The sequence below is a fragment of the Lolium perenne genome, chromosome 2, assembly GCF_019359855.2.
Source record: "Lolium perenne isolate Kyuss_39 chromosome 2, Kyuss_2.0, whole genome shotgun sequence".
NCBI lineage: Eukaryota > Viridiplantae > Streptophyta > Magnoliopsida > Poales > Poaceae > Lolium > Lolium perenne.
The window spans coordinates 279,664,209-279,674,778 of NC_067245.2; the positions used below are offsets into that span (position 1 = coordinate 279,664,209).

A 10,570-nucleotide genomic window follows, 5' to 3' on the forward strand; every position below is an offset into this window, starting at 1 on the left:
GTGGTAACAAAAGACTACTATCATTATAATCATCATAAATAGGAGGCAAAGTATCATCAAAGAAAATTTTCTCCTCAATTCTTGGGGGACTAAAAAGATCATGCTCATCAAAACCAGCTTCCCTAAGCTTAGAATTTTCCATATCATTAGCAACAATGGTGTTCAAAGTATTCATGCTAACATGTTCCATGGGTTTTTTAATTTTCGCATTAAACCATTCATGTCTTGACTCAGGAAATAGAATAAAAAGCTCACAGATGTTTTCCATTATGCCTTACTAGTGTAAACAAGAAACAAAAAGATGCAATTGCAGGATCTAAAGGAAATAGCTTCGAGCACAAACACAATGGCGCCAGAAAAGTACTTTACCTGGAACCGAAGTATGAGTGCCTTTTACCTTTCCTCCCCGGCAACGGCGCCAGAAAAGTGCTTGATGTCTACGTTCCCCCTCCTTTCCTGTAGACAGTGTTGGGCCTCCAAGAGCAGAGGTTTGTAGAACAGCAGCAAGTTTTCCCTTAAGTGGATCACCCAAGGTTTATCGAACTCAGGGAGGAAGAGGTCAAAGATATCCCTCTCATGCAACCCTGCAACCACAAAGCAAGAAGTCTCTTGTGTCCCCAACACACCAAATAGGTGCACTAGTTCGGCGAAGAGATAGTGAAATACAGGTGGTATGAATAAGTATGAGCAGTAGCAACGGTGCCGAGAAAATAGCTTCTTTGGCGTGTAGTTGATGGTGGTAGTATTGCAGCGATAGTAACACGGTGAAACGATGAAACAAGCAGTAGTAACGCAGCAGTATTTAGGAACAAGGCCTAGGGATTAGACTTTCACTAGTGGACACTCTCAACATTGATCACATAACAGAACAGATAAATGCATACTCTACACTTTTGTTGGATGATGAACTCATTGCGTAGGATTACACGAACCCTCAATGCCGGAGTTAACAAGCTCCACAATTTGTTCATATTTTAGTAACCTTTAGTGTAAGATAGATCAAAAGACTAAACCAAGTACTAACATAGCATGCACACTGTCACCTTCATGCATATGTAGGAGGAATAGATCACATCAATATTATCATAGCAATAGTTAACTTCGCAATCTACAAGAGATCATGATCATAGCATAAACCAAGTACTAACACGGTGCACACACTGTCACCTTTACACACGTGCAGGAGGAATAGAACTACTTTAATAACTTTGCTAGAGTAGCACATAGATAGTAGTGATACAAAACTCATATGAATCTCAATCATGTAAAGCAGCTCATGAGATTATTGTATTGAGGTACATGGGAGAGAGATGAACCACATAGCTACCGGTACAGCCCCGAGCCTCGATGGAGAACTACTCCCTCCTCATGGGAGCAGCAGCGGTGATGAAGATGGCGGTGGAGATGGCAGCGGTGTCGATGGAGAAGCCTTCCGGGGGCACTTCCCCGCTCCGGCGGCGTGCCGGAACAGAGACTCCTGTCCCCCAGATCTTGGCCTCGCGATGGCGGCGGCTCTGGAAGGTTTCTGTGGTTTTCGTCGAACGCATCAGGGTTTCTGATCCAGGGGCTTTATATAGGCGAAGAGGCGGCGCAGGAGGGCTGACAGGGGGGCCAAACTATAGGGCGGCGCGGCCCCCCCTCTGGCCGCGCCAGCCTGTAGTTTGGTGGGCCTGTGGCCCCCCTCTGACCTCTCTGGTGTGTTCTGGATGCTTCCGGGGATTCTAAGATCTTTGGCATTGATTTCGTCCGATTCCGAGAATATTTCGTTACTAGGATTTCTGAAACCAAAAACAGCAGAAAACGAGAGCGGCACTTCGGCATCTTGTTAATAGGTTAGTTCCAGAAAATGCACGAATATGACATAAAGTGTGCATAAAACATGTAGATAACATCAATAATGTGGCATGGAACATAAGAAATTATCGATACGTCGGAGACGTATCACGGCTCCACTCAAATGCACCTGGATGCTTTGCATAGCTGTTGCTCTGGTTCCTCCTGTGAGCTTCACTGTCTCAAGATAATCAACTAGCCAATCCTCTGGATCTTGAAGGCCGTCGAATTTTTTGAAATTATCAGGCAACTTGAATCCCGAAGGGACTCGACTTTTTCGAACTCTCCTTGTGAAGCATGGCAAACCACACATATCCTAGTCGTTTAGCTCTGGGGACTGCCGATGTTCCCTTCTGCTTTGTCGCGCTCTATCGACCCTTGCTTGTGCTGCCGTGTCCCTTGCTCCGCTTGGTCCTTCGGGAGCTGCTGCTGTTGCTGTCGCAGGTCGTGGACTATTTTGCCTTGCTGCTCCTTCGGGAGGTGTTGACGCAAATGCCGTTCCCATGGCTCCAACTCCTGCCATTGCCATGTTATACAGTGCCTCCCTTGGATCTCACAGGGGGTGGCACGGATGCAAGGATGAAAGCCTGTGTCGCCATATACCCAGCTTCTGGTGTCTTGGGGATGATGTTCCCTCTCGTGTCTATCGACATAAAAGACATGTCGAGGTTTTGAACCAAGTGCTCTCTTTCTCCTTCAGCTACGTTTTGTAACCTTGATCTTGCTCTGTTCCGAGCTTCCCTGTGGCTATCACCCGAAGTTCTAGATTGTCGACTCAGCTCTGCCCTTCGCCTACTTGATGCGGAGGCTGCCTCCCTTCTTCTGTTTAGAGCAATTGTCTGTTTTTCCAATTCCCTTGCAGCTCGTGCGAGCCTATATTGATATGCTTGTAGCTCTTCTGGCGTGGCTGTGGTGGCCATTGGTTCTGAGCCATCCATAGCTCTTGCGGCTCTATCCCATGCTGCTTGTGGAAGCTGAACTCTATCTCGCGGCTGTGACCCGATGTATTTGTTGCCTAAGCCTCGTCGCAAATCAGAGGGATCGACATATGGATTTCCCAAATCGTCGAAAGCCTCGGATGTTTCTTCCTGGTCACGACTTGGCTCTCCGATGACATAGATCTGATGATACTTTATATTTGGATCTATGATGGGTTTGGTGACACCATCATGAAGATTGGCGAAGACCTTGCCCACTGTAGTGGATTTGTCGATGAAGTTGAAGGCATCGACCTTTGCTTGAATCATCGCTTATATAGGAGTCCGCAGATGACTCAAGCGACATGTCGCTGAAGATCTTGGCGAGTTTTTCTCTTGCACTGGTGCTGATGAAGCGTGACGGCGAAGTTTCTTCCTCTCCTGATTCGGTTGACGTTGTATAGCTTGAAAAATCGGAATCGACCGCCGAAAATCCCGACGAGATCGGAATTTCGACACGATACGACCCCTCTTTCTCGACGCGAAAGTGAAATCTTCCGAACGTCATCTCCATAGGCTCCTCCAGATACGCATATGCATCCAAACGGGAGGGCGGGTGAGGAACAAAATCGACAGGACCAGTTGCGATCTGTTTACCTCGATCCATCGCGTTGCTTGCAGTTGATGAAGTCGACGATCTTGAACGTGCCATCGAGATCAGAGCCTTGACGCCTCTAATTTCCACAGACGGCGCCAATTGACAAGGTATCAACTTGTCAATGCCTACGGGTTGTAAACTAGGGTTTAGTTGGAAGTAGAGGACAAGTAGATCTCGAAGGTTTCAGCCGAAAAGTACTCGACGATTATGAAATCTAGGGTTTGAGAGACAATGATTCGATGCTTTCTTTGTCCCTCGACTCCCCCTTATATAGGAGGTGGAGCCGAGGGATTCGTGTTGTACAAGTTACAAAGTCCGGGAAGGTTTACAACTCATCCCGCAAGATTACAAACACCACTTCTATTACAATTCTAACTTTCCTTAATATCAACTTGGGCTTCCGAATCTTCATATTATTCGGGTCGTGGGCCTTCAGTAAACCCAGGGTACTATCTTCGGCAGGCCCATTTGGGATGCTTATGTCATACATATTGCCCTATCAATGGGGTCGCTTTCTTTGACACCCAACACACTGGATGGCACCTCTCGCATTTAAAAAGAACCCATCACAATCAACTCCATGCAAACAAGTAACCAGAAGCACCGTTCCTCAGAAAAAAACCAGAAATCTTGAGTAGCTCCGAGTCATCAACTCAACCTATATATATTATATTAAGGTGGGGTAGGTTTCCATGTTAATGATCTCAATTATTCAACATTATTAAACTTCGCAGCATAGATTGCTTGGTCAACTTTCTCTTGCTAGCTCCAGCTTACTTCACTCACCTGATAATAATAGAAAATGGCTTCTTTTTTCTGAAACTTATACTGTAATAAAAATGGCTACTTCAGTTGTGTAAGTGCCAATTCTGCTCCCGTAATATTTTATTTATGGGATGAAAGAGACATCAGTGGTGGTATCATTTTCATCGCCGAGCTTGACGGAAACGCATTTTGTCGCCAACAGAGCGTTTTAAGCCGCGCCTGACGAAGCACCAGTGGGCACAACACGCTGTATCGTGGGCGTGGGGCTTGATCCTTTTTTCCCCTCTGATTTCACTGTTGCCTTCTTCACATATTGCCGGTGCTGTCGATTCACATTCAACACAGGGAAAAGTGCCATTTCGATGTGCCAAATGCAGACATTGTGGAGTTTTCTGCTGGGGCCTGGCTCTGTCGACTCGTGCATCGACGGCTGTCAATTTTTCGCATCATGCATAGCTTGACCATGTTGCCCGTGCCGCTCTTGTCTCCTTCACCGTGTTTTTAAGTTTTAACAATGTTTTTAGCTCACTAATTAGGACTAGAATGTCTGGATATGCTTATGTTAAATGGTAACATGACCAGGCGTTGCGAAAGGGAGCAGATGGTACTCAAATGTAACGGGACTATTTCGTCCTCGATCGGTGAAAATATCAGAGATCACTGGTACAAAGACGTGGAAATTAAGCGGCTTCTTTCTCCGGTCAAATATAGCACCGTCGTGTGATGAAAACAATTGCTCGCTGCAAACAGTCACGCTTGACTTAGCCTGGTCAAACGAATAATTTGACATCGCTGACTATTCCACCCAAAATTTGCATCGATTATTCGGTTGCCGTTCACTAGAATACTGTTAATACTACAAGATTCCTCTCCATGAAAAAAGAATAGCAGAAGGAACACAAAAAAAATGCAGATCTGGCTGAGTCACGCATGACCAAGGAGAGATTCTTAGATTGGGCAGAAAGGAACCTAAATGTATTCCCTACAGATGAGAAATAGAAAAAAGAATAAGAAGCTTTCGTACGAATATCAGCCACAGAAGCATGACACGACGTAGCAGTAGCATCGATCCAGCATTGTCTACGAGCATACGGAAACGGGACGTATTAGTTAAGTATATCTCCTCTTATCTTACTCGCAGAATTTTTTTTGAAGAAAAGGCAAAAGATTTGCCTTAAATCATTAATAAAGAAGAAGCTTGGGAAGCCAAGATTTAGTTTAGTCTTACAACCACACCGAGGTCACAAAAGCCTACTCTCCCGCCATGAAAAAACCCAAATGTTTAGCACCGGCAATAACCCAAGTTCTAGCTTCCGATTTGATACGGTCGAAGATGATTGTAGGCATGGTGTCCACATACTTGAAAGTCCTAGCGTTGTGTTCATTCCATAGCTCCCACGCAACCAACATGAAGAGGGTGGCCATAGCTTTCTTACGGCCTCCATGAGCTAGCACGGTGGAGGTCCACCAAAGCTCAACATTGTCAAACACGTCCCATGAGGAAGGATGGAAGTCATGTATGTGAAGCCAATCCTTGACCATCTTCCAAATCCGGATAGAGAAGCGGCATTGGAAGAGAAGGTGAGAGGCCGTCTCGTCACGACACCGACAAAGAGGACAAACTCTCCCATTTGGCCACCCCCGCTTTGCAAGCCGGTCCGCCGTCCAAACGCGGTTTTGGATGATGAGCCATGAGAAGAGCTTGCATTTGGGAGGAGCCCACACCTTCCAAATGATGGAGTCCATGCAGGATCGAATTGAGCAGACGAGCAAGAGTAGGCGCCATTGTTGGTGAGCTTCCAAGTGATGGAGTCTGGAACATCATCATGAAGAGTGAGCTGGGATGTGTGCGACCAAAGCTTGATGAATTCCTGCAGATTTTCTACCGAGAGGCCCGCCGAAGTATCGAGGTGTAGGACCCAAGCATTGTCGGCAATGGAATTCCTCACATTCCAGCCCTTCTTCTTGGACATGGCAAAGATGGAGGGGGCAATGCATTTGGCGCTAAGTCCATCCGCCCAAGGATCGTGCCAAAAACTCGCTTTATTCCCATCCCCAATGTTGACCTTGGTGAGCGCGTGGAAAAGCTCCATATCCTCCTCGTTGCAAGGGTTTTCCATCCCAACCCAAGGCTTCTCCGGCGTAGTCCAAGCTAACCAAGGCCAACGAAGGCGTAAGGCCCTCCCAAATTTCTCCATGTTGAGGATGCCAAGACCACCAAGAGAAGTGGGGCGGCAGACGGCAGTCCAATTAACCTTGCACTTCCCCCCGGTCGCATTTTCGGAACCCGCCCAAAAGAAACTCCGAATTAGTTTAGTGATAGCCTGCAGTGGCTCCACCGGAACATGAAGGGCCGTGAGAGGGTAAACCGTTTGGGAGGTGAGAACCGTTACTCGCAGAAATGAAATACAAACGGGAATCCCTGTGTCGCCGATAAATATTCGTGTAGAATAAATAACAAATGGGAATGGACCAATGGGGTAGTCCCTGTAAGAATGAAGGAGAGTCTACCCGGCTGGCCATCTCTCAAGTTTTTCGTGTTAACAACTCTGATGACAAGAAATCTTCCTGAAACCGTGGATTCGGTGTCTCAACTCTCAACCACCCAGCATGAACGTGAAGGAATTCCGTTTGCTGCATGAACGTGAAAGAACCAGACTACGTTTTCTTGCAGATGTTACACAAACTTAGCATTGACAAACGGAGAACGCTGCTCTATTCCATATTCAGTTGTTAGGAGTAAGCAGAGACTAGATCTAACTCCAACTAAGAGTTAATAACATAAAGCCACCACTTTTTGAGCCAAATCAACATTTTGGTATCACTTTATGTTTGGGGAGAAAAAAAATCGCATCTTCTGGAGGTTGTGGCAATAAAACCACTAAATTTGCTCTAAGCATGAATTGACATAGATGTTGGGGCTGCATCTCGCAGCCCCTCTCTTCTTCTACCTCTGACTCTCATCTTTCTTTGTTTCTCTCACAAGAACACACGCTGTGGAAGAAACACACCCGTACACACACTTCACCAAGGAGAAAACTAGCTTTGCCTTCTCTCCCGGTGAACACACATGTACTATATTTCTCTCTTTCTCGTTAGCTAAAACAAACATACGTACATCTCTTAAATAGGGCTCGACCTGAACTCTGCACTAACCACTAGCACCACCACTCACGCACTAGCCCACTAACAGCACCACGACCTGGCCAACATGCACACGCACAGCTAGCTTGCAAACAACTCATGCATGCACTAACTAACCCCCTGGACCGAGTCACTCGGCCAACAGCTTGATGTAGGCCGCACCTTCACATCCTTCACATCCTTCAGCTTCTCGCAGTGGTACTGCATCGCACAGGACCTCGGCATCTCACCATGCTGCTGCATCACACAACGGCAACTTGGCATCTCGCCATGTGCACCAGCTGGAACGCTGCCGGCCTCGCCGTAACACATTGCTGGTCTTCAACTAACTACATGCGTAGAGGATACACACGTGCAAACTTCTAAACTAGATACAATGTCAAGATTACAGCTAACATTTTCCCTCCTAATCTTGACATAGCAACTTCTCTTCAATGCGGATGAACTTCACTTCTTACTGCACACATCTTTTCATTGACGATGCTGTCGCAACGCTGGCCATCACGACGTCTTGCCGCGGCATCTCACCGCAACAGTTGTTGGCTTCACACCAACTCTTCATGACAACGATGGCATCGCACCACCGTTGCCGGCCTCGCGCCGACTCTACTCGTGATGACGGCATCGCACCATCGTCGCCGCGCAACGGCATCACACCGTCGTCTCCTCGTGGCAGCATCACACCGCCGCCGGTGACACACGGCAGCGTCGCGCCGCCGTCGTCTCGTGGAGGCATCACACCTCGGCTCCTTCTCGCAGCATCGCACCGCGCTGGGCTGCTAGCAGCATCACACCGCCAGCGACCTTCACCTCCTAGCGGCATCACGCCACGACCAGCTGCTAGCGGCATCGCACCGCCAACAGCCTCCTTCTTGCGCCCTCGGCCTCCACCTCGCATGAAGCCCGCCGAGCCGCCGCCACCTCCTCGGATCTTGAGGCTCTGATACCAAATGTTGGGGCTGCATCTCGCAGCCCCTCTCTTCTTCTACCTCTGACTCTCATCTTTCTTTGTTTCTCTCACAAGAACACACGCTGTGGAAGAAACACACCCGTACACACACTTCACCAAGGAGAAAACTAGCTTTGCCTTCTCTCCCGGTGAACACACATGTACTACATTTCTCTCTTTCTCGTTAGCTAAAACAAACATACGTACATCTCTTAAATAGGGCTCGACCTGAACTCTGCACTAACCACTAGCACCACCACTCACGCACTAGCCCACTAACAGCACCACGACCTGGCCAACATGCACACGCACAGCTAGCTTGCAAACAACTCATGCATGCACTAACTAACCCCCTGGACCGAGTCACTCGGCCAACAGCTTGATGTAGGCCGCACCTTCACATCCTTCACATCCTTCAGCTTCTCGCAGTGGTACTGCATCGCACAGGACCTCGGCATCTCACCATGCTGCTGCATCACACAACGGCAACTTGGCATCTCGCCATGTGCACCAGCTGGAACGCTGCCGGCCTCGCCGTAACACATTGCTGGTCTTCAACTAACTACATGCGTAGAGGATACACACGTGCAAACTTCTAAACTAGATACAATGTCAAGATTACAGCTAACAATAGATTCTCACAGTCAAGGCCAACCTCTAAGGCTGATATGGCCAATCTTTTCTTGAGCTGGACAAGTCTCATTGTTATAAGGGTTTTTGTTCTCGTGTCTACGGTTCGTTAGTTGTGCTCAGTTTTCCCCAGCCTCTTAATGTTTCCTAAGTTTTCTCCTCCCTCTAGTTTGAAACCCCTCGCAGATGCTCAGACGGGAGGGTTGCCGTCAGATCAGAGGCCTTACCGTTACCGTTAATCCGACGGGTGGGGCTGCACAGAGGGCAAAGTGCTGACGGATAGCCATCCATCTGTCGCTGACGTGTGGGCCGTTTTATTTCCTGATTGTATACGCGGTGCTGCCAATGACAAATGGGGCCGCTCTATAGGGCTGCTGCAGCCAATGATCAATGGGGTCGTCTATTTTTCAGGAAAAACATATATTGCCGCTCTATGGGGCTGCCGCAGCCAATGACCAGTGGGGTCGTCTATTTTTCAGGAAAAGACATATATTGCCGCTCTGTGAGGCTGTCGCAGCCAATGACCAGTGTGGTCGTCTATTTATTTAGAGAAAATCATATATTCCCGCTCTGTGGGGCCTCCGCAGCCAATGACCGCTGGGGTCGTCTATTTATATAGAGAATATCATATAGAGCCGCTCTGTGGGGCCGCCTCAGCCAATGGGTGGTGACTATTTTCGCAGGTTAATCTAAAGTGAATCTTATGCTAAACATGGTGCATCCCGACGGTGACTTAGCAGTGGCGGCGAGCATAGCCGTTCTGACCATGCCGATATCGGCATCGGCATCGTTTGGAGGCTGTGGTGCTCGAATCATGGTGGAAATTGCGATATTATTTTTTACATGCATAATATATAGAAAATAGCTAGATCTCTAAATCGATGCATATGAATCTACATATATATTCTTGGTTATAATCCCCTTATCTAAAGGGGATGGATGCATGGCTTCACGTCGTCGTCGCTTTCATCGTTAGTATCTTCGTCGTCCAAGTAGTAGTACTTCCTGCACATTGTTCCGTCGAATACCTTCACTGTGAGCACATCACCGCCTTCATATTTGAAGTGTACGAAGCAGCCGAAATCCACACCGTGCGCGATGGCCAAATTCTCCCAGCCCTTGTCGAGGTACATCCGGCCTTGTCCGTCAAATAGGACCTCCACGGTCCAGAAACGAGGACCGCAGTCAGCTGCTCACAGAAAACCTTAGCTGGCTCCTAGCCGTCAAGATAGTCCGCAAACTTTTTTGGGAGTGCATGCAAAGAGATCGAGCGTCGATCGTTTGAAACTAAAGGTTTTTTAGAAATTGCCCATAATTAATCACATGCATCATATATGTGGGAACGCATACGTACCTTCTTGACCAAAGGATCTTCATAGACGATGATGAAAAACTCCTCTATTATCAATGGCAGTGTTGATGGTGGTGGTGGCAATGATGATGATCCACCACCCCGGCTGCCCCTTCCCCTTCCCCTTCCGATCGGCGTCCGAGACGTGGAAGCCATGACAATGGATCAAGTGTATGTGAACGAAGAAGAGAGAGGCAGAACCTATTGACACAAGGGATGGCCGTTGTGGGTGTTTATAAGGGAGAGATGACCGTTGTAGGGGTTTACACAATAAATTAAGGAGGAGGTGACCGTTGTAGGGGTTTACACAATAAATTAAGGAG

The 10,570-nt window shown here is 47.7% G+C and overlaps 1 long non-coding RNA gene across 1 annotated transcript; it reads right to left on the reverse strand.

The window, feature by feature from the left end:
- Positions 1-7,253: 7,253 nt before the first annotated feature.
- LOC127336514 (uncharacterized) lies at positions 7,254-8,889 on the reverse strand. The gene is made up of 2 exons (XR_007873355.2): positions 7,776-8,889; positions 7,254-7,646 (listed from the first exon to the last, which is right to left on the reverse strand). It is a non-coding gene; the product is annotated as an uncharacterized lncRNA (long non-coding RNA).
- Positions 8,890-10,570: the final 1,681 nt, after the last annotated feature.